Genomic DNA, 22017 nt, shown 5'->3' with positions numbered 1-22017 from the left:
AACCTTAACAAACTCCAAGTTAACGCTTGAAATGCTTTCATGGACTACATGAGAGAAACTATTTAAAATGGTCAGAAAAGCTGAACAGAGTGTGGGGGTATAGCTCAGTGGTAGAGCATTCGACTGCAGATCGAGAGGTCATTGGTTCAAATCCGAGTGCCCCCTTGATATGATCTAGCTCTTTGCTCTTTCTCTAAACTCTTTACATAAACCAATACTCTCAAGGCAGTAATAAAGAGAACTACGTTAATCAAAATATCCCGTTATGCTGCAGAATCGTAGTAACTTGGTGAAAGTTCACATGCTCCCTCCAAGCAACCACATTTCTGAAGTGTTCTTTTCTCTACATATTCAAAGTAAATTTGTTTTTTCTTTCCATACGTATTTTAAAGGATCCTGCAAAAGAACAGCAAAAGCTACAAAATGTCTACAATGTAAGTCCTCCACTCAAATTAGCAAAGCAGAAGAACTTTGGGCTTCTACATCTGCTGCCAAATACACATGTGCTGGGGTCTAATGCACTTCCTGACGATTAACGCATTTCCAAGCTGCCTACAATATTAATTCAATTTGCATGCAACCTGGATTTCTTACTGTCTCATTGACCATCTCTAGTCTCTAAGAGTTATCATTTAACTCTGTCCAACCTTAACAAACTCCAAGTTAACGCTTGAAATGTTTTCATGGACTACATGAGAGAAACTATTTAAAATGGTCAGAAAAGCTGAACAGAGCGTGGGGGTATAGCTCAGTGGTAGAGTATTCGACTGCAGATCGAGAGGTCCTTGGTTCAAATCCGAGTGCCCCCTTGATATGATCTAGCTCTTTGCCATTTCTCTAATCTCTTTACATAAACCAATACTCTCAAGGCAGTAATAAAGAGAACTACAATAATCAAAATATCCCGTTATGCTGCAGAATCGTAGTAACTTGGTGAAAGTTCACATGCTCCCTCCAAGCAACCACATATCTGAAGTGTTCTTTTCTTTACATATCCAAAGTAAATTTGGTTTTTCTTTCCATACGTATTTTAAAGGATCCTGCAAAAGAACAGCAAAAGCTACAAAATGTCTACAATGTAAGTTCTCCACTCAAAATAGCGAAACAGAAGAACTTTTGGCTTCTACATCTGCTGCCAAATACACATGTGCTGGGGTCTAATGCAGTGGCAGAAATGGCAACTGCAGAATGAGAAGTTTCTGGGTCTGACGATAAAGAGTCTCTTGCGGCCATGGTCCGTAACATGCTAATCATTCTATCTTTCATGCAGATTATTATGCAAATTGTGAGCGTCATGGAAGTGGGACATTCAAATACACTTCCTGACGATTAACGCATTTCCAAGCTGCCTACAATATTAATTCAATTTGCATGCAACCTGGATTTATTACTGTCTCATTGACCACCTCTAGTCTCTAAGAGTTATCATTTAACTCTGTCCAACCTTAACAAACTCCAAGTTAACGCTTGAAATGCTTTCATGGACTACATGAGAGAAACTATTTAAAATGGTCAGAAAAGCTGAACAGAGTGTGGGGGTATAGCTCAGTGGTAGAGCATTCGACTGCAGATCGAGAGGTCATTGGTTCAAATCCGAGTGCCCCCTTGATATGATCTAGCTCTTTGCTCTTTCTCTAAACTCTTTACATAAACCAATACTCTCAAGGCAGTAATAAAGAGAACTACGTTAATCAAAATATCCCGTTATGCTGCAGAATCGTAGTAACTTGGTGAAAGTTCACATGCTCCCTCCAAGCAACCACATTTCTGAAGTGTTCTTTTCTTTACATATTCAAAGTAAATTTGTTTTTTCTTTCCATACGTATTTTAAAGGATCCTGCAAAAGAACAGCAAAAGCTACAAAATGTCTACAATGTAAGTCCTCCACTCAAATTAGCAAAGCAGAAGAACTTTGGGCTTCTACATCTGCTGCCAAATACACATGTGCTGGGGTCTAATGCACTTCCTGACGATTAACGCATTTCCAAGCTGCCTACAATATTAATTCAATTTGCATGCAACCTGGATTTCTTACTGTCTCATTGACCATCTCTAGTCTCTAAGAGTTATCATTTAACTCTGTCCAACCTTAACAAACTCCAAGTTAACGCCTGAAATGTTTTCATGGACTACATGAGAGAAACTATTTAAAATGGTCAGAAAAGCTGAACAGAGCGTGGGGGTATAGCTCAGTGGTAGAGCATTTGACTGCAGATCGAGAGGTCCTTGGTTCAAATCCGAGTGCCCCCTTGATATGATCTAGTTCTTTGCTCTTTCTTTAATCTCTTTACATAAACCAATACTCTCAAGGCAGTAATAAAGAGAACTACAATAATCAAAATATCCCGTTATGCTGCAGAATCGTAGTAACTTGGTGAAATTTCACATGCTCCCTCCAAGCAACCACATTTCTGAAGTGTTCTTTTCTTTACATACCCAAAGTAAATTTGTTTTTTTTTTCGATACGTATTTTAAAGGATCCTGCAAATGAACAGCAAAAGCTACAAAATGTCTACAATGTAAGTCCTCCACTCAAATTAGCAAAGCAGAAGAACTTTGGGCTTCTACATCTGCTGCCAAATACACATGTGCTGGGGTCTAATGCAGTGGCAGTAATGGCAACTGCAGAATGAGAAGTTTCTGGGTCTGACGAAAGAGTTTCTTGCGGCCATGGTCCGTAACATGCTAATCATTCTATCTTTCATGCAGATTATTATGCAAATTGTGAGCGTCATGGAAGTGGGACATTCAAATACACTTCCTGACGATTAACGCATTTCCAAGCTGCCTACAATATTAATTCAATTTGCATGCAACCTGGATTTATTACTGTCTCATTGACCATCTCTAGTCTCTAAGAGTTATCATTTAACTCTGTCCAACCTTAACAAACTCCAAGTTAACGCTTGAAATGTTTTCATGGACTACATGAGAGAAACTATTTAAAATGGTCAGAAAAGCTGAACAGAGCGTGGGGGTATAGCTCAGTGGTAGAGCATTCGACTGCAGATCGAGAGGTCCTTGGTTCAAATCCGAGTGCCCCCTTGACATGATCTAGCTTTTTGCTCTTTCTCTAATCTCTTTACATAAACCAATACTCTCAAGGCAGTAATAAAGAGAACTACAATAATCAAAATATCCCGTTATGCTGCAGAATCGTAGTAACTTGGTGAAAGTTCACATGCTCCCTCCAAGCAACCACATATCTGAAGTGTTCTTTTCTTTACATATCCAAAGTAAATTTGGTTTTTCTTTCCATACGTATTTTAAAGGATCCTGCAAAAGAACAGCAAAAGCTACAAAATGTCTACAATGTAAGTCCTCCACTCAAATTAGCAAAACAGAAGAACTTTTGGCTTCTACATCTGCTGCCAAATACACATGTGCTGGGGTCTAATGCAGTGGCAGAAATGGCAACTGCAGAATGAGAAGTTTCTGGGTCTGACGAAACTGTGTCTTGCGGCCATGGTCCGTAACATGCTCATCATTCTAGCTTTCATGCAGATTATTATGCAAATTGTGAGCGTCATGGAAGTGGGACATTCAAATACACTTCCTGACGATTAACGCATTTCCAAGCTGCCTACAATATTAATTCAATTTGCATGCAACCTGGATTTATTACTGCCTCATTGACCATCTCTAGTCTCTAAGAGTTATCATTTAACTCTGTCCAACCTTAACAAACTCCAAGTTAACGCTTGAAATGCTTTCATGGACTACATGAGAGAAACTATTTAAAATGGTCAGAAAAGGTGAACAGGGCGTGGGGGTATAGCTCAGTGGTAGAGCATTCGACTGCAGATCGAGAGGTCCTTGGTTCAAATCCGAGTGCCCCCTTGACATGATCTAGCTCTTTGCTCTTTCTCTAAACTCTTTACATAAACCAATACTCTCAAGGCAGTAATAAAGAGAACTACGTTAATCAAAATATCCCGTTATGCTGCAGAATCGTAGTAACTTGGTGAAAGTTCACATGCTCCCTCCAAGCAGCCACATTTCTGAAGTGTTCTTTTCTTTACATAGCCAAAGTAAATTTGGTTTTTCTTTCCATACGTATTTTAAAGGATCCTGCAAATGAACAGCAAAAGCTACAAAATGTCTACAATGTAAGTCCTCCACTCAAATTAGCGAAGCAGAAGAACTTTGGGCTTCTACATCTGCTGCCAAATACACATGTGCTGGGGTCTAATGCAGTGGCAGAAATGGCAACTGCAGAATGAGAAGTTTCTGGGTCTGACGAAAGAGTCTCTTGCGGCCATGGTCCGTAACATGCTAATCATTCTATCTTTCATGCAGATTATTACGCAAATTGTGAGCGTCATGGAAGTGGGACATTCAAATACACTTCCTGACGATTAACGCATTTCCAAGCTGCCTACAATATTAATTCAATTTGCATGCAACCTGGATTTATTACTGTCTCATTGACCATCTCTAGTCTCTAAGAGTTATCATTTAACTCTGTCCAACCTTAACAAACTCCAAGTTAACGCTTGAAATGTTTTCATGGACTACATGAGAGAAACTATTTAAAATGGTCAGAAAAGCTGAACAGAGCGTGGGGGTATAGCTCAGTGGTAGAGCATTCGACTGCAGATCGAGAGGTCCTTGGTTCAAATCTGAGTGCCCCCTTGACATGATCTAGCTTTTTGCTCTTTCTCTAATCTCTTTACATAAACCAATACTCTCAAGGCAGTAATAAAGAGAACTACAATAATCAAAATATCCCGTTATGCTGCAGAATCGTAGTAACTTGGTGAAAGTTCACATGCTCCCTCCAAGCAACCACATATCTGAAGTGTTCTTTTCTTTACATATCCAAAGTAAATTTGGTTTTTCTTTCCATACGTATTTTAAAGGATCCTGCAAAAGAACAGCAAAAGCTACAAAATGTCTACAATGTAAGTCCTCCACTCAAATTAGCAAAACAGAAGAAATTTTGGCTTCTACATCTGCTGCCAAATACACATGTGCTGGGGTCTAATGCAGTGGCAGAAATGGCAACTGCAGAATGAGAAGTTTCTGGGTCTGACGAAACTGTCTCTTGCGGCCATGGTCCGTAACATGCTCATCATTCTAGCTTTCATGCAGATTATTATGCAAATTGTGAGCGTCATGGAAGTGGGACATTCAAATACACTTCCTGACGATTAACGCATTTCCAAGCTGCCTACAATATTAATTCAATTTGCATGCAACCTGGATTTATTACTGCCTCATTGACCATCTCTAGTCTCTAAGAGTTATCATTTAACTCTGTCCAACCTTAACAAACTCCAAGTTAACGCTTGAAATGCTTTCATGGACTACATGAGAGAAACTATTTAAAATGGTCAGAAAAGGTGAACAGAGCGTGGGGGTATAGCTCAGTGGTAGAGCATTCGACTGCAGATCGAGAGGTCCTTGGTTCAAATCCGAGTGCTCCCTTGATATGATCTAGCTCTTTGCTCTTTCTCTAATCTCTTTACATAAACCAATACTCTCAAGGCAGTAATAAAGAGAACTACAATAATCAAAATATCCCGTTATGCTGCAGAATCGTAGTAACTTGGTGAAAGTTCACATGCTCCCTCCAAGCAACCACATATCTGAAGTGTTCTTTTCTTTACATATCCAAAGTAAATTTGGTTTTTCTTTCCATACGTATTTTAAAGGATCCTGCAAAAGAACAGCAAAAGCTACAAAATGTCTACAATGTAAGTTGTCCACTCAAATTAGCAAAACAGAAGAACTTTTGGCTTCTACATCTGCTGCCAAATACACATGTGCTGGGGTCTAATGCAGTGGCAGAAATGGCAACTGCAGAATGAGAAGTTTCTGGGTCTGACGAAAGAGTCTCTTGCGGCCATGGTCCGTAACATGCTAATCATTCTATCTTTCATGCAGATTATTATGCAAATTGTGAGCGTCATGGAAGTGGGACATTCAAATACACTTCCTGACGATTAACGCATTTCCAAGCTGCCTACAATATTAATTCAATTTGCATGCAACCTGGATTTATTACTGTCTCATTGACCATCTCTAGTCTCTAAGAGTTATCATTTAACTCTGTCCAACCTTAACAAACTCCAAGTTAACGCTTGAAATGCTTTCATGGACTACATGAGAGAAACTATTTAAAATGGTCAGAAAAGCTGAACAGAGTGTGGGGGTATAGCTCAGTGGTAGAGCATTCGACTGCAGATCGAGAGGTCATTGGTTCAAATCCGAGTGCCCCCTTGATATGATCTAGCTCTTTGCTCTTTCTCTAAACTCTTTACATAAACCAATACTCTCAAGGCAGTAATAAAGAGAACTACGTTAATCAAAATATCCCGTTATGCTGCAGAATCGTAGTAACTTGGTGAAAGTTCACATGCTCCCTCCAAGCAACCACATTTCTGAAGTGTTCTTTTCTCTACATATTCAAAGTAAATTTGTTTTTTCTTTCCATACGTATTTTAAAGGATCCTGCAAAAGAACAGCAAAAGCTACAAAATGTCTACAATGTAAGTCCTCCACTCAAATTAGCAAAGCAGAAGAACTTTGGGCTTCTACATCTGCTGCCAAATACACATGTGCTGGGGTCTAATGCACTTCCTGACGATTAACGCATTTCCAAGCTGCCTACAATATTAATTCAATTTGCATGCAACCTGGATTTCTTACTGTCTCATTGACCATCTCTAGTCTCTAAGAGTTATCATTTAACTCTGTCCAACCTTAACAAACTCCAAGTTAACGCTTGAAATGTTTTCATGGACTACATGAGAGAAACTATTTAAAATGGTCAGAAAAGCTGAACAGAGCGTGGGGGTATAGCTCAGTGGTAGAGTATTCGACTGCAGATCGAGAGGTCCTTGGTTCAAATCCGAGTGCCCCCTTGATATGATCTAGCTCTTTGCCATTTCTCTAATCTCTTTACATAAACCAATACTCTCAAGGCAGTAATAAAGAGAACTACAATAATCAAAATATCCCGTTATGCTGCAGAATCGTAGTAACTTGGTGAAAGTTCACATGCTCCCTCCAAGCAACCACATATCTGAAGTGTTCTTTTCTTTACATATCCAAAGTAAATTTGGTTTTTCTTTCCATACGTATTTTAAAGGATCCTGCAAAAGAACAGCAAAAGCTACAAAATGTCTACAATGTAAGTTCTCCACTCAAAATAGCGAAACAGAAGAACTTTTGGCTTCTACATCTGCTGCCAAATACACATGTGCTGGGGTCTAATGCAGTGGCAGAAATGGCAACTGCAGAATGAGAAGTTTCTGGGTCTGACGATAAAGAGTCTCTTGCGGCCATGGTCCGTAACATGCTAATCATTCTATCTTTCATGCAGATTATTATGCAAATTGTGAGCGTCATGGAAGTGGGACATTCAAATACACTTCCTGACGATTAACGCATTTCCAAGCTGCCTACAATATTAATTCAATTTGCATGCAACCTGGATTTATTACTGTCTCATTGACCACCTCTAGTCTCTAAGAGTTATCATTTAACTCTGTCCAACCTTAACAAACTCCAAGTTAACGCTTGAAATGCTTTCATGGACTACATGAGAGAAACTATTTAAAATGGTCAGAAAAGCTGAACAGAGTGTGGGGGTATAGCTCAGTGGTAGAGCATTCGACTGCAGATCGAGAGGTCATTGGTTCAAATCCGAGTGCCCCCTTGATATGATCTAGCTCTTTGCTCTTTCTCTAAACTCTTTACATAAACCAATACTCTCAAGGCAGTAATAAAGAGAACTACGTTAATCAAAATATCCCGTTATGCTGCAGAATCGTAGTAACTTGGTGAAAGTTCACATGCTCCCTCCAAGCAACCACATTTCTGAAGTGTTCTTTTCTTTACATATTCAAAGTAAATTTGTTTTTTCTTTCCATACGTATTTTAAAGGATCCTGCAAAAGAACAGCAAAAGCTACAAAATGTCTACAATGTAAGTCCTCCACTCAAATTAGCAAAGCAGAAGAACTTTGGGCTTCTACATCTGCTGCCAAATACACATGTGCTGGGGTCTAATGCACTTCCTGACGATTAACGCATTTCCAAGCTGCCTACAATATTAATTCAATTTGCATGCAACCTGGATTTCTTACTGTCTCATTGACCATCTCTAGTCTCTAAGAGTTATCATTTAACTCTGTCCAACCTTAACAAACTCCAAGTTAACGCCTGAAATGTTTTCATGGACTACATGAGAGAAACTATTTAAAATGGTCAGAAAAGCTGAACAGAGCGTGGGGGTATAGCTCAGTGGTAGAGCATTTGACTGCAGATCGAGAGGTCCTTGGTTCAAATCCGAGTGCCCCCTTGATATGATCTAGTTCTTTGCTCTTTCTTTAATCTCTTTACATAAACCAATACTCTCAAGGCAGTAATAAAGAGAACTACAATAATCAAAATATCCCGTTATGCTGCAGAATCGTAGTAACTTGGTGAAATTTCACATGCTCCCTCCAAGCAACCACATTTCTGAAGTGTTCTTTTCTTTACATACCCAAAGTAAATTTGTTTTTTTTTTCGATACGTATTTTAAAGGATCCTGCAAATGAACAGCAAAAGCTACAAAATGTCTACAATGTAAGTCCTCCACTCAAATTAGCAAAGCAGAAGAACTTTGGGCTTCTACATCTGCTGCCAAATACACATGTGCTGGGGTCTAATGCAGTGGCAGTAATGGCAACTGCAGAATGAGAAGTTTCTGGGTCTGACGAAAGAGTTTCTTGCGGCCATGGTCCGTAACATGCTAATCATTCTATCTTTCATGCAGATTATTATGCAAATTGTGAGCGTCATGGAAGTGGGACATTCAAATACACTTCCTGACGATTAACGCATTTCCAAGCTGCCTACAATATTAATTCAATTTGCATGCAACCTGGATTTATTACTGTCTCATTGACCATCTCTAGTCTCTAAGAGTTATCATTTAACTCTGTCCAACCTTAACAAACTCCAAGTTAACGCTTGAAATGTTTTCATGGACTACATGAGAGAAACTATTTAAAATGGTCAGAAAAGCTGAACAGAGCGTGGGGGTATAGCTCAGTGGTAGAGCATTCGACTGCAGATCGAGAGGTCCTTGGTTCAAATCCGAGTGCCCCCTTGACATGATCTAGCTTTTTGCTCTTTCTCTAATCTCTTTACATAAACCAATACTCTCAAGGCAGTAATAAAGAGAACTACAATAATCAAAATATCCCGTTATGCTGCAGAATCGTAGTAACTTGGTGAAAGTTCACATGCTCCCTCCAAGCAACCACATATCTGAAGTGTTCTTTTCTTTACATATCCAAAGTAAATTTGGTTTTTCTTTCCATACGTATTTTAAAGGATCCTGCAAAAGAACAGCAAAAGCTACAAAATGTCTACAATGTAAGTCCTCCACTCAAATTAGCAAAACAGAAGAACTTTTGGCTTCTACATCTGCTGCCAAATACACATGTGCTGGGGTCTAATGCAGTGGCAGAAATGGCAACTGCAGAATGAGAAGTTTCTGGGTCTGACGAAACTGTGTCTTGCGGCCATGGTCCGTAACATGCTCATCATTCTAGCTTTCATGCAGATTATTATGCAAATTGTGAGCGTCATGGAAGTGGGACATTCAAATACACTTCCTGACGATTAACGCATTTCCAAGCTGCCTACAATATTAATTCAATTTGCATGCAACCTGGATTTATTACTGCCTCATTGACCATCTCTAGTCTCTAAGAGTTATCATTTAACTCTGTCCAACCTTAACAAACTCCAAGTTAACGCTTGAAATGCTTTCATGGACTACATGAGAGAAACTATTTAAAATGGTCAGAAAAGGTGAACAGGGCGTGGGGGTATAGCTCAGTGGTAGAGCATTCGACTGCAGATCGAGAGGTCCTTGGTTCAAATCCGAGTGCCCCCTTGACATGATCTAGCTCTTTGCTCTTTCTCTAAACTCTTTACATAAACCAATACTCTCAAGGCAGTAATAAAGAGAACTACGTTAATCAAAATATCCCGTTATGCTGCAGAATCGTAGTAACTTGGTGAAAGTTCACATGCTCCCTCCAAGCAGCCACATTTCTGAAGTGTTCTTTTCTTTACATAGCCAAAGTAAATTTGGTTTTTCTTTCCATACGTATTTTAAAGGATCCTGCAAATGAACAGCAAAAGCTACAAAATGTCTACAATGTAAGTCCTCCACTCAAATTAGCGAAGCAGAAGAACTTTGGGCTTCTACATCTGCTGCCAAATACACATGTGCTGGGGTCTAATGCAGTGGCAGAAATGGCAACTGCAGAATGAGAAGTTTCTGGGTCTGACGAAAGAGTCTCTTGCGGCCATGGTCCGTAACATGCTAATCATTCTATCTTTCATGCAGATTATTACGCAAATTGTGAGCGTCATGGAAGTGGGACATTCAAATACACTTCCTGACGATTAACGCATTTCCAAGCTGCCTACAATATTAATTCAATTTGCATGCAACCTGGATTTATTACTGTCTCATTGACCATCTCTAGTCTCTAAGAGTTATCATTTAACTCTGTCCAACCTTAACAAACTCCAAGTTAACGCTTGAAATGTTTTCATGGACTACATGAGAGAAACTATTTAAAATGGTCAGAAAAGCTGAACAGAGCGTGGGGGTATAGCTCAGTGGTAGAGCATTCGACTGCAGATCGAGAGGTCCTTGGTTCAAATCTGAGTGCCCCCTTGACATGATCTAGCTTTTTGCTCTTTCTCTAATCTCTTTACATAAACCAATACTCTCAAGGCAGTAATAAAGAGAACTACAATAATCAAAATATCCCGTTATGCTGCAGAATCGTAGTAACTTGGTGAAAGTTCACATGCTCCCTCCAAGCAACCACATATCTGAAGTGTTCTTTTCTTTACATATCCAAAGTAAATTTGGTTTTTCTTTCCATACGTATTTTAAAGGATCCTGCAAAAGAACAGCAAAAGCTACAAAATGTCTACAATGTAAGTCCTCCACTCAAATTAGCAAAACAGAAGAAATTTTGGCTTCTACATCTGCTGCCAAATACACATGTGCTGGGGTCTAATGCAGTGGCAGAAATGGCAACTGCAGAATGAGAAGTTTCTGGGTCTGACGAAACTGTCTCTTGCGGCCATGGTCCGTAACATGCTCATCATTCTAGCTTTCATGCAGATTATTATGCAAATTGTGAGCGTCATGGAAGTGGGACATTCAAATACACTTCCTGACGATTAACGCATTTCCAAGCTGCCTACAATATTAATTCAATTTGCATGCAACCTGGATTTATTACTGCCTCATTGACCATCTCTAGTCTCTAAGAGTTATCATTTAACTCTGTCCAACCTTAACAAACTCCAAGTTAACGCTTGAAATGCTTTCATGGACTACATGAGAGAAACTATTTAAAATGGTCAGAAAAGGTGAACAGAGCGTGGGGGTATAGCTCAGTGGTAGAGCATTCGACTGCAGATCGAGAGGTCCTTGGTTCAAATCCGAGTGCTCCCTTGATATGATCTAGCTCTTTGCTCTTTCTCTAATCTCTTTACATAAACCAATACTCTCAAGGCAGTAATAAAGAGAACTACAATAATCAAAATATCCCGTTATGCTGCAGAATCGTAGTAACTTGGTGAAAGTTCACATGCTCCCTCCAAGCAACCACATATCTGAAGTGTTCTTTTCTTTACATATCCAAAGTAAATTTGGTTTTTCTTTCCATACGTATTTTAAAGGATCCTGCAAAAGAACAGCAAAAGCTACAAAATGTCTACAATGTAAGTTGTCCACTCAAATTAGCAAAACAGAAGAACTTTTGGCTTCTACATCTGCTGCCAAATACACATGTGCTGGGGTCTAATGCAGTGGCAGAAATGGCAACTGCAGAATGAGAAGTTTCTGGGTCTGACGAAAGAGTCTCTTGCGGCCATGGTCCGTAACATGCTAATCATTCTATCTTTCATGCAGATTATTATGCAAATTGTGAGCGTCATGGAAGTGGGACATTCAAATACACTTCCTGACGATTAACGCATTTCCAAGCTGCCTACAATATTAATTCAATTTGCATGCAACCTGGATTTATTACTGTCTCATTGACCATCTCTAGTCTCTAAGAGTTATCATTTAACTCTGTCCAACCTTAACAAACTCCAAGTTAACGCTTGAAATGCTTTCATGGACTACATGAGAGAAACTATTTAAAATGGTCAGAAAAGCTGAACAGAGTGTGGGGGTATAGCTCAGTGGTAGAGCATTCGACTGCAGATCGAGAGGTCATTGGTTCAAATCCGAGTGCCCCCTTGATATGATCTAGCTCTTTGCTCTTTCTCTAAACTCTTTACATAAACCAATACTCTCAAGGCAGTAATAAAGAGAACTACGTTAATCAAAATATCCCGTTATGCTGCAGAATCGTAGTAACTTGGTGAAAGTTCACATGCTCCCTCCAAGCAACCACATTTCTGAAGTGTTCTTTTCTCTACATATTCAAAGTAAATTTGTTTTTTCTTTCCATACGTATTTTAAAGGATCCTGCAAAAGAACAGCAAAAGCTACAAAATGTCTACAATGTAAGTCCTCCACTCAAATTAGCAAAGCAGAAGAACTTTGGGCTTCTACATCTGCTGCCAAATACACATGTGCTGGGGTCTAATGCACTTCCTGACGATTAACGCATTTCCAAGCTGCCTACAATATTAATTCAATTTGCATGCAACCTGGATTTCTTACTGTCTCATTGACCATCTCTAGTCTCTAAGAGTTATCATTTAACTCTGTCCAACCTTAACAAACTCCAAGTTAACGCCTGAAATGTTTTCATGGACTACATGAGAGAAACTATTTAAAATGGTCAGAAAAGCTGAACAGAGCGTGGGGGTATAGCTCAGTGGTAGAGCATTTGACTGCAGATCGAGAGGTCCTTGGTTCAAATCCGAGTGCCCCCTTGATATGATGTAGTTCTTTGCTCTTTCTCTAATCTCTTTACATAAACCAATACTCTCAAGGCAGTAATAAAGAGAACTACAATAATCAAAATATCCCGTTATGCTGCAGAATCGTAGTAACTTGGTGAAATTTCACATGCTCCCTCCAAGCAACCACATTTCTGAAGTGTTCTTTTCTTTACATACCCAAAGTAAATTTGTTTTTTTTTTCGATACGTATTTTAAAGGATCCTGCAAATGAACAGCAAAAGCTACAAAATGTCTACAATGTAAGTCCTCCACTCAAATTAGCAAAGCAGAAGAACTTTGGGCTTCTACATCTGCTGCCAAATACACATGTGCTGGGGTCTAATGCAGTGGCAGTAATGGCAACTGCAGAATGAGAAGTTTCTGGGTCTGACGAAAGAGTTTCTTGCGGCCATGGTCCGTAACATGCTAATCATTCTATCTTTCATGCAGATTATTATGCAAATTGTGAGCGTCATGGAAGTGGGACATTCAAATACACTTCCTGACGATTAACGCATTTCCAAGCTGCCTACAATATTAATTCAATTTGCATGCAACCTGGATTTATTACTGTCTCATTGACCATCTCTAGTCTCTAAGAGTTATCATTTAACTCTGTCCAACCTTAACAAACTCCAAGTTAACGCTTGAAATGTTTTCATGGACTACATGAGAGAAACTATTTAAAATGGTCAGAAAAGCTGAACAGAGCGTGGGGGTATAGCTCAGTGGTAGAGCATTCGACTGCAGATCGAGAGGTCCTTGGTTCAAATCCGAGTGCCCCCTTGACATGATCTAGCTTTTTGCTCTTTCTCTAATCTCTTTACATAAACCAATACTCTCAAGGCAGTAATAAAGAGAACTACAATAATCAAAATATCCCGTTATGCTGCAGAATCGTAGTAACTTGGTGAAAGTTCACATGCTCCCTCCAAGCAACCACATATCTGAAGTGTTCTTTTCTTTACATATCCAAAGTAAATTTGGTTTTTCTTTCCATACGTATTTTAAAGGATCCTGCAAAAGAACAGCAAAAGCTACAAAATGTCTACAATGTAAGTCCTCCACTCAAATTAGCAAAACAGAAGAACTTTTGGCTTCTACATCTGCTGCCAAATACACATGTGCTGGGGTCTAATGCAGTGGCAGAAATGGCAACTGCAGAATGAGAAGTTTCTGGGTCTGACGAAACTGTCTCTTGCGGCCATGGTCCGTAACATGCTCATCATTCTAGCTTTCATGCAGATTATTATGCAAATTGTGAGCGTCATGGAAGTGGGACATTCAAATACACTTCCTGACGATTAACGCATTTCCAAGCTGCCTACAATATTAATTCAATTTGCATGCAACCTGGATTTATTACTGCCTCATTGACCATCTCTAGTCTCTAAGAGTTATCATTTAACTCTGTCCAACCTTAACAAACTCCAAGTTAACGCTTGAAATGCTTTCATGGACTACATGAGAGAAACTATTTAAAATGGTCAGAAAAGGTGAACAGAGCGTGGGGGTATAGCTCAGTGGTAGAGCATTCGACTGCAGATCAAGAGGTCCTTGGTTCAAATCCGAGTGCCCCCTTGACATGATCTAGCTCTTTGCTCTTTCTCTAAACTCTTTACATAAACCAATACTCTCAAGGCAGTAATAAAGAGAACTACGTTAATCAAAATATCCCGTTATGCTGCAGAATCATAGTAACTTGGTGAAAGTTCACATGCTCCCTCCAAGCAGCCACATTTCTGAAGTGTTCTTTTCTTTACATAGCCAAAGTAAATTTGTTTTTTCTTTCCATACGTATTTTAAAGGATCCTGCAAATGAACAGCAAAAGCTACAAAATGTCTACAATGTAAGTCCTCCACTCAAATTAGCAAAGCAGAAGAACTTTGGGCTTCTACATCTGCTGCCAAATACACATGTGCTGGGGTCTAATGCAGTGGCAGAAATGGCAACTGCAGAATGAGAAGTTTCTGGGTCTGACGAAAGAGTCTCTTGCGGCCATGGTCCGTAACATGCTAATCATTCTATCTTTCATGCAGATTATTATGCAAATTGTGAGCGTCATGGAAGTGGGACATTCAAATACACTTCCTGACGATTAACGCATTTCCAAGCTGCCTACAATATTAATTCAATTTGCATGCAACCTGGATTTATTACTGTCTCATTGACCATCTCTAGTCTCTAAGAGTTATCATTTAACTCTGTCCAACCTTAACAAACTCCAAGTTAACTCTTGAAATGTTTTCATGGACTACATGAGAGAAACTATTTAAAATGGTCAGAAAAGCAGAACAGAGCGTGGGGGTATAGCTCAGTGGTAGAGCATTCGACTGCAGATTGAGAGGTCCTTGGTTCAAATCTGAGTGCCCCCTTGACATGATCTAGCTTTTTGCTCTTTCTCTAATCTCTTTACATAAACCAATACTCTCAAGGCAGTAATAAAGAGAACTACAATAATCAAAATATCCCGTTATGCTGCAGAATCGTAGTAACTTGGTGAAAGTTCACATGCTCCCTCCAAGCAACCACATATCTGAAGTGTTCTTTTCTTTACATATCCAAAGTAAATTTGGTTTTTCTTTCCATACGTATTTTAAAGGATCCTGCAAAAGAACAGCAAAAGCTACAAAATGTCTACAATGTAAGTCCTCCACTCAAATTAGCAAAACAGAAGAACTTTTGGCTTCTACATCTGCTGCCAAATACACATGTGCTGGGGTCTAATGCAGTGGCAGAAATGGCAACTGCAGAATGAGAAGTTTCTGGGTCTGACGAAACTGTCTCTTGCGGCCATGGTCCGTAACATGCTCATCATTCTAGCTTTCATGCAGATTATTATGCAAATTGTGAGCGTCATGGAAGTGGGACATTCAAATACACTTCCTGACGATTAACGCATTTCCAAGCTGCCTACAATATTAATTCAATTTGCATGCAACCTGGATTTATTACTGCCTCATTGACCATCTCTAGTCTCTAAGAGTTATCATTTAACTCTGTCCAACCTTAACAAACTCCAAGTTAACGCTTGAAATGCTTTCATGGACTACATGAGAGAAACTATTTAAAATGGTCAGAAAAGGTGAACAGAGCGTGGGGGTATAGCTCAGTGGTAGAGCATTCGACTGCAGATCGAGAGGTCCTTGGTTCAAATCCGAGTGCCCCCTTGACATGATCTAGCTCTTTGCTCTTTCTCTAAACTCTTTACATAAACCAATACTCTCAAGGCAGTAATAAAGAGAACTACGTTAATCAAAATATCCCGTTATGCTGCAGAATCGTAGTAACTTGGTGAAAGTTCACATGCTCCCTCCAAGCAGCCACATTTCTGAAGTGTTCTTTTCTTTACATAGCCAAAGTAAATTTGTTTTTTCTTTCCATACGTATTTTAAAGGATCCTGCAAAAGAACAGCAAAAGCTAAAAAATGTCTACAATGTAAGTCCTCCACTCAAATTAGCAAAGCAGAAGAACTTTGGGCTTCTACATCTGCTGCCAAATACACATGTGCTGGGGTCTAATGCACTTCCTGACGATTAACGCATTTCCAAGCTGCCTACAATATTAATTCGATTTGCATGCAACCTGGATTTATTACTGTCTCATTGACCATCTCTAGTCTCTAAGAGTTATCATTTAACTCTGTCCAACCTTAACAAACTCCAAGTTAACGCTTGAAATGCTTTCATGGACTACATGAGAGAAACTATTAAAATGGTCAGAAAAGCTGAACAGAGCGTGGGGGTATAGCTCAGTGGTAGAGCATTTGACTGCAGATCGAGAGGTCCTTGGTTCAAATCCGAGTGCCCCCTTGACATGATCTAGCTTTTTGCTCTTTCTCTAACCTCTTTACATAAACCAATACTCTCAAGGCAGTAATAAAGAGAACTACAATAATCAAAATATCCCGTTATGCTGCAGAATCGTAGTAACTTGGTGAAAGTTCACATGCTCCCTCCAAGCAACCACATATCTGAAGTGTTCTTTTCTTTACATATCCAAAGTAAATTTGGTTTTTCTTTCCATACGTATTTTAAAGGATCCTGCAAAGGAACAGCAAAAGCTACAAAATGTCTACAATGTAAGTCCTCCACTCAAATTAGCAAAACAGAAGAACTTTGGGCTTCTACATCTGCTGCCAAATACACATGTGCTGGGGTCTAATGCAGTGGCAGAAATGGCAACTGCAGAATGAGAAGTTTCTGGGTCTGACGAAAGTGTCTCTTGCGGCCATGGTCTGTAACATGCTCATCATTCTAGCTTTCATGCAGATTATTATGCAAATTGTGAGCGTCATGGAAGTGGGACATTCAAATACACTTCCTGACGATTAACGCATTTCCAAGCTGCCTACAATATTAATTCAATTTGCATGCAACCTGGATTTATTACTGTCTCATTGACCATCTCTAGTCTCTAAGAGTTATCATTTAACTCTGTCCAACCTTAACAAACTCCAAGTTAACGCTTGAAATGCTTTCATGGACTACATGAGAGAAACTATTTAAAATGGTCAGAAAAGGTGAACAGAGCGTGGGGGTATAGCTCAGTGGTAGAGCATTCGACTGCAGATCGAGAGGTCCTTGGTTCAAATCCGAGTGCCCCCTTGATATGATCTAGCTCTTTGCTCTTTCTCTAAACTCTTTACATAAACAAATACTCTCAAGGCAGTAATAAAGAGAACTACGTTAATCAAAATATCCCGTTATGCTGCAGAATCGTAGTAACTTGGTGAAAGTTCACATGCTCCCTCCAAGCAGCCACATTTCTGAAGTGTTCTTTTCTTTACATAGCCAAAGTAAATTTGTTTTTTCTTTCCATACGTATTTTAAAGGATCCTGCAAAAGAACAGCAAAAGCTACAAAATGTCTACAATGTAAGTCCTCCACTCAAATTAGCAAAGCAGAAGAACTTTGGGCTTCTACATCTGCTGCCAAATACACATGTGCTGGGGTCTAATGCACTTCCTGACGATTAACGCATTTCCAAGCTGCCTACAATATTAATTCAATTTGCATGCAACCTGGATTTATTACTGTCTCATTGACCATCTCTAGTCTCTAAGAGTTATCATTTAACTCTGTCCAACCTTAACAAACTCCAAGTTAACGCTTGAAATGCTTTCATGGACTACATGAGAGAAACTATTTAAAATGGTCAGAAAAGCTGAACAGAGTGTGGGGGTATAGCTCAGTGGTAGAGCATTCGACTGCAGATCGAGAGGTCCTTGGTTCAAATCCGAGTGCCCCCTTGACATGATCTAGCTCTTTGCTCTTTCTCTAAACTCTTTACATAAACCAATACTCTCAAGGCAGTAATAAAGAGAACTACGTTAATCAAAATATCCCGTTATGCTGCAGAATAGTGGTGCTCAAATACCCCTTTTTAAAATTCGAGTTTGGTCGAATTCGAATAGTAAATTATTCGAGGTCAGTCGAATATTCGAGTCGAATAAATTTTACTATTCGATTCGACCTCGGACTTCGAGCTCACTATTCGAGTCGGTATTCGAGCTCATTATTCGAGCTGACTATTCGAATTGGCCTTAAATAGCTTCCCAACACTTGTTTTGAGGGTGAATGATGCAAGAAACATATTTTTTTCCAAGTAACAACAGCAAGTGATTATGTGGGGATGTTCCTTTAAAAAAAAAAAGGTGAAAAGAGAAGTTGTGTCCAGAATTTTGTTCAGTACTGTATATACTTCTTCTTCTTCTTCTTCTTTATCTTCTATATCTTCTTCTTCTTCTTCTATATCTTCTTCTTCTTCTTCTATATTGTCTTCTTCTTCTTCTTCTTCATCTTCTTCTTCTTCATCTTCTTCATCTTCATCTTCTTCATCTTCTTCTTCATCTTCTTCATCTTCTTCATCTTCATCTTCTTCATCTTCTTCTTCATCTTCTTCATCTTTATCTTCTTCATCTTCTTCTTCTTCATCTTCTTCATCTTCTTCATCTTCTTCATCTTCTTCTTCATCTTCTTCATCTTCATCTTCTTCATCTTCTTCTTCTTCTTCTTCTTCTTCTTCTTCTTCTTCTTCTTCTTCTTCTTCTTCTTCTTCTTCTTCTTCATCTTCTTCTTCTTCTTCTTCATCTTCTTCTTCTTCATCTTCTTCTTCTTCATCTTCTCCTATATCGTCTTCTTCTTCTTCACTTATTTCTCTTTTCATTTTTTTTTTTAAAGAAATGCAGCTATTTTTGAGCGTAACAACAAATAGCTGGTGGCGCACGCATGTTGGAAGCGCATTGTATGTGCTCCCTGGCAGTGAAAACACACAGACAGCAGGAGGTAAATTCAGCAGCAGGAGGAGGAGGATGAGTGTGTGGCAGCATGCAGTCAATGAGGCAGGCAGCGTGACATAATAGCCCTGGTACCTAGCGGTGATACCAGGGCTGTAAATAAACACAACAGGAGGTCCCAGACAGCGGTCGTGCAGCCCACATTGTGTCCAATACACAACTGGGACAACACAGTTTTCAACCCGGGCACCTCAGAAAAATTAAACCTTTTTTTGTAATGGTTTTGTAGTTTTGGTTTTACAACCAATTACACAGATATATAGCTATTGTTTGACGTAATAGCTGGTGGCAGAGTGGCAGCAGAAGGTAAATCTGTGTACCCTGGCGGTGGGAAACACAGACAGACAGCAGCAGCAGCAGGAGGAGGAATGGAGGAGTAATTATGTGAGCAGCTATTGTTTGACGTAATAGCTGGTGGCAGTGTGGCAGCAGAAGGTAATTCTGTGTACCCTGGCAGTGGGAAACACAGACAGACAGCAGCAGCAGGAGTAATGGAGGAGTAGTGTGAGTGTGGCAGCAGGTAGACAGCGTGACATAATAGCCCTGGTACCTAGCGGTGATACCAGGCCGTAAATAAACACAACAGGAGGTCCCAGACAGCGGTCGTGCAGCCCACATTGTGTCCAATACACAACTGGGACAACACAGTTTTCAACCCGGGCACCTCAGAAAAATTAAACCTTTTTTTGTAATGGTTTTGTAGTTTTGGTTTTACAACCAATTACACAGATATATAGCTATTTTTTGACGTAATAGCTGGTGGCAGAGTGGCAGCAGAAGGTAAATCTGTGTACCCTGGCGGTGGGAAACACAGACAGACAGCAGCAGCAGCACACAGCAGCCCACTGTAGGTGTAAAATGTGTGGCTGCAGGCGACGTAATAGTCAAAGTGAACCAGGCTGGCTTAGTGAGCAGGAGCCAGGAGGTGGTAAAGGGTGGTAAGGCACATTAACGATGGTTCTTAGCCAGTTCATGTCCCCCTCTCGCCGACAACAGGGGCCAGGAACTCGCCTTCCACCCACGCCTGGTTCATCTTGAGAAACGTCAGTCTGTCCACAGACTTGTGAGACAGACGTGAGCGTTTCTCGGTGACCACGCCACCAGCTGCACTGAAGCAGCGCTCGGACAGCACGCTGGAAGGGGGGCAGGACAGCACTTCCAGGGCGTACTGCGCCAGCTCGCTCCAGATCTCCAGGCGCTTGACCCAATACTCCATGGGATCAACAGGGGCATCGCTGTCAAGCCCGCTGTAGGACCCCATGTAGTCAGCCACCATGCGGGTCAGGCGCTGGCTGTGACCGGAGGAGGATGCTGCTGCATGCACCTCCTCTCTAGTCACTGCTGCCGGAGCCTCTACAGTCCTGTAGAGCTCGTGGCTGAGAGACAGCAGGTCTGTGGGGCGCTTGCTGCTGCTGGATGCAGGCACCTGCTGCTGCCTCTGTGCTGGCTGCTGGACAGTGGGGGTGGAAGGCTGGGGGAAGGCTTCCTCCAAGCGCTCAACAAGGGCCTGCTGCAAGCTCCTTATTTGTTGCGCTGGGTCTCCTCCTGCAGGCGGCAGGAACTGGCTCAACTTCCCCTTGAGGCGTGGGTCCAACATCATGCTGATCCAGATGTCCTCCCTCTGCTTCATCTGGATCACCCTGGGGTCCCTGCGCAGGCACGTCAGCATGTGCGCTGCCATTGGGAAGAGGCGGGCCACGTCTGCTGGCACATCGACGGCAGTGCTGCTGTCCTCATCCTCCTCCTCTGCCTCGTCAGCCTCATCCTCTCTCCACCCCCGCACCAACTCAGCTGCACTGTGCTGCTCCCCCTCATCAGCAGCAAGGTCAGGGACCTCCACCAAGTCCTCCTCCTCCTCCCCCTCAGAGGTGGACTGTGCAGCTGCTTGCCGCTCCTGCTGGTCCAAGGCTGCCGCTCCCTGTTCCAGCAAAGCATCGAGGGCCCTGTTCAGCAGACAAACCAGGGGCACCCACTCGCAGACCATAGCATGGTCCCTGCTCACCATGTTAGTGGCCTGCAGAAAGGGAGCCAGCACTAAGCACACCTGATGCATGTGCCTCCAGTCATCATCGGGGACGATGGACGGGATGTTGCTGGTCTTGTCCCTTCTCTGAGCGGCGGAAACAGTGGCCAGGGCAAGGTACTGGTTGACAGCGTGCTTCTGTTCAACCAGACGCTCCAACATCGCCAGGGTGGAGTTTCAGCGAGTCGGAACGTCAAGGATCAGCCGATGGCGTGGCAGATCCAGCTCCTTTTGCACGTCTTCCAGGCTCGCACAGGCTGCAGCCGAGCGCCGGAAGTGACGCACAACGTTCCTTGCCGTTTCCAGCAGTTCGCCCATCCCCTGGTAGGTGCGCAAGAACTTTTGCACCACCAGGTTCAGCACGTGGGCAAGACAGGGGATGTGGGTCAGGTTTCCCCTGTCTATTGCGGCAACCAAATTGGCCCCATTGTCGGCCACCACCTCTCCGACTCTGAGGCCTCTGGGGGTCAGCCAAATCCTCTCCTGCTCCTGGAGTTTGGCCAACACATGGGTTGCCGTCAGCTTGGTCTTCCCAAGGCTGACCAAGTGCAGCAGCGCTTGGCAGTGGCGGGCCTTCACGCTGCTGCTGAGGCGGGGGGTTTGGCCAGGTGTGCCGGAGGATGGCAGAGGATCGGAGGAACCTGCTGCAGTTCCCCTGACCCTGCGGGGTGGCACCACCCACTGTGTTGCTGCTGCTGCTGTGCCCGCTGCTGCTCTCCCATCCTCACCCCCTTCCACCAAGCTGACCCAGTGGAC

The 22017-nt window shown here is 41.5% G+C and overlaps 25 non-coding genes across 25 annotated transcripts; all 25 read left to right on the top strand.

The window, feature by feature from the left end:
• The first annotated feature begins 93 nt into the window (after window positions 1–93).
• On the top strand, window positions 94–165 carry TRNAC-GCA (transfer RNA cysteine (anticodon GCA)). Its single transcript has one exon. It is a non-coding gene; the product is annotated as a tRNA-Cys (tRNA).
• Window positions 166–737: 572 nt separating this feature from the next.
• On the top strand, window positions 738–809 carry TRNAC-GCA (transfer RNA cysteine (anticodon GCA)). Its single transcript has one exon. It is a non-coding gene; the product is annotated as a tRNA-Cys (tRNA).
• Window positions 810–1534: 725 nt separating this feature from the next.
• On the top strand, window positions 1535–1606 carry TRNAC-GCA (transfer RNA cysteine (anticodon GCA)). Its single transcript has one exon. It is a non-coding gene; the product is annotated as a tRNA-Cys (tRNA).
• Window positions 1607–2178: 572 nt separating this feature from the next.
• On the top strand, window positions 2179–2250 carry TRNAC-GCA (transfer RNA cysteine (anticodon GCA)). Its single transcript has one exon. It is a non-coding gene; the product is annotated as a tRNA-Cys (tRNA).
• Window positions 2251–2973: 723 nt separating this feature from the next.
• Window positions 2974–3045, top strand: TRNAC-GCA (transfer RNA cysteine (anticodon GCA)). The gene has a single exon. It is a non-coding gene; the product is annotated as a tRNA-Cys (tRNA).
• Window positions 3046–3768: 723 nt separating this feature from the next.
• TRNAC-GCA (transfer RNA cysteine (anticodon GCA)) lies at window positions 3769–3840 on the top strand. Its single transcript has one exon. It is a non-coding gene; the product is annotated as a tRNA-Cys (tRNA).
• Window positions 3841–4563: 723 nt separating this feature from the next.
• TRNAC-GCA (transfer RNA cysteine (anticodon GCA)) lies at window positions 4564–4635 on the top strand. Its single transcript has one exon. It is a non-coding gene; the product is annotated as a tRNA-Cys (tRNA).
• Window positions 4636–5358: 723 nt separating this feature from the next.
• TRNAC-GCA (transfer RNA cysteine (anticodon GCA)) lies at window positions 5359–5430 on the top strand. The gene has a single exon. It is a non-coding gene; the product is annotated as a tRNA-Cys (tRNA).
• Window positions 5431–6153: 723 nt separating this feature from the next.
• TRNAC-GCA (transfer RNA cysteine (anticodon GCA)) lies at window positions 6154–6225 on the top strand. The gene has a single exon. It is a non-coding gene; the product is annotated as a tRNA-Cys (tRNA).
• Window positions 6226–6797: 572 nt separating this feature from the next.
• Window positions 6798–6869, top strand: TRNAC-GCA (transfer RNA cysteine (anticodon GCA)). Its single transcript has one exon. It is a non-coding gene; the product is annotated as a tRNA-Cys (tRNA).
• A 725-nt stretch (window positions 6870–7594) lies between these two features.
• Window positions 7595–7666, top strand: TRNAC-GCA (transfer RNA cysteine (anticodon GCA)). Its single transcript has one exon. It is a non-coding gene; the product is annotated as a tRNA-Cys (tRNA).
• A 572-nt stretch (window positions 7667–8238) lies between these two features.
• On the top strand, window positions 8239–8310 carry TRNAC-GCA (transfer RNA cysteine (anticodon GCA)). Its single transcript has one exon. It is a non-coding gene; the product is annotated as a tRNA-Cys (tRNA).
• A 723-nt stretch (window positions 8311–9033) lies between these two features.
• TRNAC-GCA (transfer RNA cysteine (anticodon GCA)) lies at window positions 9034–9105 on the top strand. Its single transcript has one exon. It is a non-coding gene; the product is annotated as a tRNA-Cys (tRNA).
• Window positions 9106–9828: 723 nt separating this feature from the next.
• Window positions 9829–9900, top strand: TRNAC-GCA (transfer RNA cysteine (anticodon GCA)). The gene has a single exon. It is a non-coding gene; the product is annotated as a tRNA-Cys (tRNA).
• A 723-nt stretch (window positions 9901–10623) lies between these two features.
• Window positions 10624–10695, top strand: TRNAC-GCA (transfer RNA cysteine (anticodon GCA)). The gene has a single exon. It is a non-coding gene; the product is annotated as a tRNA-Cys (tRNA).
• Window positions 10696–11418: 723 nt separating this feature from the next.
• On the top strand, window positions 11419–11490 carry TRNAC-GCA (transfer RNA cysteine (anticodon GCA)). The gene has a single exon. It is a non-coding gene; the product is annotated as a tRNA-Cys (tRNA).
• A 723-nt stretch (window positions 11491–12213) lies between these two features.
• Window positions 12214–12285, top strand: TRNAC-GCA (transfer RNA cysteine (anticodon GCA)). Its single transcript has one exon. It is a non-coding gene; the product is annotated as a tRNA-Cys (tRNA).
• A 572-nt stretch (window positions 12286–12857) lies between these two features.
• On the top strand, window positions 12858–12929 carry TRNAC-GCA (transfer RNA cysteine (anticodon GCA)). The gene has a single exon. It is a non-coding gene; the product is annotated as a tRNA-Cys (tRNA).
• A 723-nt stretch (window positions 12930–13652) lies between these two features.
• On the top strand, window positions 13653–13724 carry TRNAC-GCA (transfer RNA cysteine (anticodon GCA)). The gene has a single exon. It is a non-coding gene; the product is annotated as a tRNA-Cys (tRNA).
• Window positions 13725–14447: 723 nt separating this feature from the next.
• Window positions 14448–14519, top strand: TRNAC-GCA (transfer RNA cysteine (anticodon GCA)). Its single transcript has one exon. It is a non-coding gene; the product is annotated as a tRNA-Cys (tRNA).
• Window positions 14520–15242: 723 nt separating this feature from the next.
• TRNAC-GCA (transfer RNA cysteine (anticodon GCA)) lies at window positions 15243–15314 on the top strand. Its single transcript has one exon. It is a non-coding gene; the product is annotated as a tRNA-Cys (tRNA).
• Window positions 15315–16037: 723 nt separating this feature from the next.
• TRNAC-GCA (transfer RNA cysteine (anticodon GCA)) lies at window positions 16038–16109 on the top strand. Its single transcript has one exon. It is a non-coding gene; the product is annotated as a tRNA-Cys (tRNA).
• Window positions 16110–16680: 571 nt separating this feature from the next.
• On the top strand, window positions 16681–16752 carry TRNAC-GCA (transfer RNA cysteine (anticodon GCA)). The gene has a single exon. It is a non-coding gene; the product is annotated as a tRNA-Cys (tRNA).
• Window positions 16753–17475: 723 nt separating this feature from the next.
• Window positions 17476–17547, top strand: TRNAC-GCA (transfer RNA cysteine (anticodon GCA)). The gene has a single exon. It is a non-coding gene; the product is annotated as a tRNA-Cys (tRNA).
• Window positions 17548–18119: 572 nt separating this feature from the next.
• On the top strand, window positions 18120–18191 carry TRNAC-GCA (transfer RNA cysteine (anticodon GCA)). Its single transcript has one exon. It is a non-coding gene; the product is annotated as a tRNA-Cys (tRNA).
• The last annotated feature ends 3826 nt before the right edge of the window (window positions 18192–22017 follow it).

Source organism: Hyperolius riggenbachi, chromosome 7 (assembly GCF_040937935.1).
Source record: "Hyperolius riggenbachi isolate aHypRig1 chromosome 7, aHypRig1.pri, whole genome shotgun sequence".
Classification (NCBI taxonomy): Eukaryota; Metazoa; Chordata; class Amphibia; order Anura; family Hyperoliidae; genus Hyperolius; species Hyperolius riggenbachi.
The sequence above is the reverse complement of the archived record's forward strand: the minus strand, read 5'-3'. Positions and strand labels throughout refer to the sequence as shown.